This window comes from Sinocyclocheilus grahami, unplaced genomic scaffold, assembly GCF_001515645.1.
Source record: "Sinocyclocheilus grahami isolate Dianchi unplaced genomic scaffold, SAMN03320097.WGS_v1.1 scaffold207.1, whole genome shotgun sequence".
Lineage (NCBI taxonomy): Eukaryota > Metazoa > Chordata > Actinopteri > Cypriniformes > Cyprinidae > Sinocyclocheilus > Sinocyclocheilus grahami.
The window spans coordinates 1,250,319-1,255,886 of NW_015505386.1; the positions used below are offsets into that span (position 1 = coordinate 1,250,319).

The 5,568-nt window shown below is 34.3% G+C and overlaps 1 pseudogene; it reads left to right on the top strand.

The window, feature by feature from the left end:
* LOC107595684 (soluble lamin-associated protein of 75 kDa-like) overlaps positions 1-5,568 on the top strand; it is a 23,677-nt pseudogene that overhangs the window by 11,373 nt on the left and 6,736 nt on the right.

Below are 5,568 nucleotides of genomic sequence, written 5' to 3' on the forward strand. Positions count from 1 at the left end.
CTATATAGCATACAATTATAAAATCATATTTGTATGTAGGTATGTAGGTCTACATTAATGTTACGTTGTAGTTTAGGTTAAACACAGATAAGCAGAAACCACATTATTACATAACACCGGTACACCGGTAAATAAAGTGAAATGTTATAATGTACAAACAATAAACACAATACCTAGCCTATAGGCAAATCTGAACGGTTTCAGAAGAAAAAAAGAATGAAAAATATAAGTTGCTAAACAAGCCAAAACGAATTAGGCTAATCAGTGGCGGCTCTAGGGCGGGGCTTGACGGGGCCCCTCAGAAACTTGCTTAGCCCCGGCACAGCCCCCCCAAGGATTTCCTAATGATGTTCCCTTATTTTTGGTGTCACTTTCATTAACATTAAAAAAATAAACATAAAAAAATGCCTAATATGTGGCCTATAAACGATTGATATTATGGGGGCGGGGTCAAGCAACACAAGCAAGCAACACAAGCAAACAACAGCAAACTGTGTGCAAGCGTTATGCCGTGAACGTCAGTCAATTCACTATAGAGAAAGTGAAAGTAAAGAAACTGACGGAGCTTTCTAACGCTGCATTAACGGCGCATATTCTCTGAGACAACAAGAGACAAAATTACTTCAATATAGGCTGATGATGGTATATATCTGTCTTAAATTATTCCCTTAATATTTCTCTTGTGGCCCGTATAGTGAAAAACATGAGAAGAAACGTATTTCGCGTTAAACAGGTTGTTTTTGAAAATCTGTGCACGAAATAAAGCTGCTCTTAATTTTCATCGATGACTGCAGTGTTAATAATTGTAATTAAATCATATATCATATATAGTCTATATGACTATAACAAAAACAGATTTTGTTATTTTTAGTTCAACTTAATTTTTGTTGCTCGTCGCCGCCTTTTTTCTCTTCTCCGACCCCGCAGCTCTCTCCGATAGCATTCTGTTAGTGGCACCAGTCCAGGTGTTTCCAGGTTTTACCCGTGCTATTTCTCCATGTTGAGAGTTTGGTGTCGCACATATTGCTAAGCATTCTTATCCTTTTCTCCGATCAACTGAAAATAACAGGAGTGTGTCTATCTCACAAATGTAGAATCCGTCTCTGCAGTCATCTCAGCCATCTAATTCCAGCAACAGAATATAGACAAACTATTTTACCCGCGGAATTTTTTCTCTGGTGCTGTTTTGCGGTGTGAGTAATATGTTGTTGTAACTTGCGTTTCTGAGATTGTAACGAGTAATAATATTACCCAAATTTTATTAGTAATATGTTATATTACTGCGTTACAGCAAAACTTAATATACTACTGTAATATTATTACTTTTGTAATGCGTTACTCCCAACACTGCCAATCACAATGCACTGGATAGCTGGCCAGCGTACACCTCGCTTTTCAGACCAATGAGCTTTGTAAAAATCGACGCATTTCAGAAAGGCGGGGCATAGAGGAGCAGCAATAATGTACATTATGTAGAAAATAATGTGTTTTTTAACCTTAAACCGCATAAACGCATTGCATTACACCAAATACACAACATAATGTTCTTTTTAGCAATGTCATATGACCCCTTTAATTTGTGTTCCAAAGATGAACGAAGATCTTACAGGTTTGCAGGTTTTACATGAGGGTATTTAATTAATAATGATAGAATTTTAATTTTTGGGTGAACTATCCCTTTAAGTGACGATATTATGAAGTATCTGTACAACCCCATGGAACAATGATGCTGAATGACCCAAAGAAGGATTTGAAGAAACCAAATATAAAAAAGATTTTGACAATAGGGGGTTTTATACAGTTATCACAAGTAAAAAATGACATTTTGTTGTTGAGTAGTAACTACTCAACAATCTGGAAGCTCAATTGTGAAAAGACCATTTTCATATGAAATGGAAGCATGTGAGGGTTGTTTTGTTTCAGATGCTGATGATATTAAAAAGATATTTGGACATGCAAAGATGACGTAAGAGGCAATAGCAAGATAGTTTAAAAAAAAATTCTCAAATTGTTGATGTTGCTTTAAATAAAACTAACATTAGCAAGGAATTTGCTTTTTGCGTTTCTCACTCATCAGTATGTTAATTTGCTTGCATGTAAAAAGCATTTTGAAAGAAATTAGTCATGAATGAATTCTAATCAAATTTGACAGAGTAAATTATTAAAAACAAATAAACAATTTAATTCTTATGACAGCGCACTGAAGTTGTCATTTTTGTGACCTCTGACCACTGCAGGGATGGAGTTCCCTGTAGATGTATTGGTGTCTGGCAGACATGAGGACTTGGAAAGTTCAGTCCAGAGCTACATGAACAAACTGCTCTACAGCAACCCAGATAACACACAATACCTTACCCTGCCCAGCATGAGAAAGGTAACACACACACACGCACACACACACGTGTTGTTTCTGTGAATTGTGGGGTTTTTTTTTTTTTTTTTTTAATCCCCTAACCCAACCGGTGGTCCCCACAATGTAGCATAAACAAGTACACACACACACACACATTTGTTTCTGTGAATTGTGGGGACTGTTTTTTTTTTATTTTATTTTTTTTAAATCCCCTAACCCAACCTGTGGTCCCCATAATGTAGCATAAACAAGTACACACATACACAACAGAGAACAGAGCTCAGATAATGTGGAGAATATCAGATCATACTGAAAAATACACTTTTCTGTGCAAAGTTATAGGCCTATCCAATTTTATAATTTTGCATATGTAATGTATCTCCTAAAATGACCATAATGTGTTGAGAACAATGTTACAGCTCAAATTATACACTGAAGAATCTAGGTTTTACTAAAAAAATATGTAAGTGCTTTTTAAAATCTTTTCTCTTTTTTTTTGCATTTAAACCCTTTAAAAACTGATCCCATTCACTTCCATTGTGCTTCACCAACAATTAAATTGTAGCCTGGAATATTCCTTTAAGAATCCTGTTCTGGCTCTTTTAGGTCCGGATCAGTCCTGCCAATGTTGGGTTTGTTCCTCTTTATGGAGCCAATCTCAAACACAAAGTCCTGGCTCTGTTTGCTCCTGAGGACCAGTTCACAGGTAGCCTGCCCCTTTTACCTATCACAATAACATCATGAATGGATTTTATGATAATAACATCATGGATAAACTTCTAGGAAAGTCACATTAGAATTTCTTTAGCATCTTATTTACCTTTATTCCGCTTTGCCTCCCTTTTTTATTCTAGCTGTGGCATTGTTCTTGGCTGATCAGTGGTACGCAGTGGAAGATATTCTCAGAACGTCAAATCCTGCAAGAGAAGGCCTTGTAAAGGTAATATTTCGTTTTTTTTTTCTCGAAAGCTTAGGCATTGAACTTTTTAATGAAATTATTTAGACACATTTTTGTACTTTGAACAATGTCTATTCAGAATGTCACTTCTTTGCTAAGTCAATAAAAAGCAGAAATCTGGCATTTTCTTCGATGCCTTGCAAATGTTCTCGGGCACTCCTACGATGATCTTGTTTATATATATATATATATAATTATTTTAGTATGTGTGTGAATGTTTAATTATAGAGAGAGAGAGAGGAGGAAACAAAAGCGAGGTTTGAGCAGTGAAATGTAGTGGTTTGGCCAAACAAACTATGCTTTGCCTAGTTTATAAGAAGGCAATCTCACAAGCTTCTGTGTTGTGGCTTAGTAATAAAGAACTTGGTTTATGCAAAAAGGTTATAGATTCAAAGACCAAAAAGGCAAAAAACCCCAGTTTTTTTTTAAAATTATTTTTATACAGAGAAAGGATTGATAGACCTTGAAAGATGTAACATGTAGAAGCTCATTTCTGCATAAGAAAAAAAATCATGCTTTGGTAAATTATAGTATATATGATATATTATCGGTTAATCATAAGAGAAGTAGTCAATTATAACAAAAAGTCATAATTATAATGAAAAATTAGAAAACCGAAGTGGCACCTCATTAAAATGAGGATTTGCTTTGTCATAATTATTACTTATCTCATAATCATGACTTGCTATGTTGTAATTATGACTCATAATTTAGACTTTATCTCATTATTATGACTTAGTATCTCAGTTTCGAATGTAACATTTATGACTGTTTTGTACATCATAATTCTGAATTTTTATCTCAAGAATTTGGCTTTTTATGTCATTTTGCCTTCTCAAAATTATTTAGTGAAACAGCTATAATTTTCTGAAGGTAATTATATTGGATATGATGATGATCATCATTACTGCTATTAGTTAATTATTATAATATTATTATCCAATATAATTTGAACTTTTCGTGAAAATAAGTGTCACTGTTCAAGATAAACTATATTTTTGATAGTATTGTAGATGGAAACCAGTGTAACATGCAGTGATTTTGCACCAGACATTTCTTCCATCTGCTGTGTTTGTTCTCCCTTACAGGTAGCCTGTGTAATAGCTTTGTGAGCCAGTGCTACCTACTTCCTGTCATGGACTCTATTTTTGTGCGGAAAGATCACCGTGGTAACGGTCATGGCTTGCAGATGTTGGAGGACTTTGTGGACTCCTTTAAAGATGACGAACTGGGCTTGAAATACCCTTTAACACCAGCAATGCAAAAGGGTCAGATATCTTCTTCATTTCTGTGTAGTTTTAAATGCCCCTTTACTAGTTTGTAACCTTATACTCTACAAGGAAGGAAAAAGATTTGAATAAGGTGACAGTGTAGAATTTTAGTAAGCAAATGACTCTTGCAAATGCCTGTCTTGCACTGTTATTGTATAGAGGATTTGTTTTGAGACTTGCTCATAGCTGTATTGAAAATAGAAAAGCTGTATTAAATATTAAGCAACTGTACAAATTTAATATTAAAACAACTGTTTCAGCATTGATAATAACATCAAATCAGGGTCTTCTCGAGCACCAAATCATCATATTAAAATGATTTCTGAAGGATCATGTGACTCTGAAGACTGGAGTAATGGATGCTGAAAATTCAACTTTGCCATAACAGGAATAAATGACATTTTAAAATCTATTAAAATAGAAACATTTTTTAAAAATCTATGTGTCAGTACTACTGTTTTTTCTGTATTTTTTAAATCAAATAAATGCAGCCTTGGTGAGCATAAGAGACTTCTTCCAAACACATTTTTAAAAAAATGTACGATCCCCAAACTATATTGTATCTTAAACTTACAGTGCACAGCATAAATGAGTACACCCCCTATAAAACTTAACAAATTCAGCAATTACTCTTTACTTAGAAAACATGTTAGGGTTCTTTGGAGATGTAATGTTCCAACAAGCCTGCTTGATCAATTACCAAAGAAGAATACCAAAATTATTCAGCAAAATAAGATTTTCTTATCAAAGTGATAAAATGTTGTTGCAAAAATGAGTACACCCTCCTGAAAGTTACTAAATAATTTTTTTTTTTAAAGTGTATAGGTTTAAGGCTATTTTTGATCAACAGGTAAGTATATTGAACCAAAACTTTTAAAGACAAGTAATTTCCTGACAATTAAAAGTGTTATATCGCCCACTGGATCATTTCTCCGACTTAATGCTGGCAGCAGTGGAACCACTTGGGAGAGAACTGCCAGGTGACT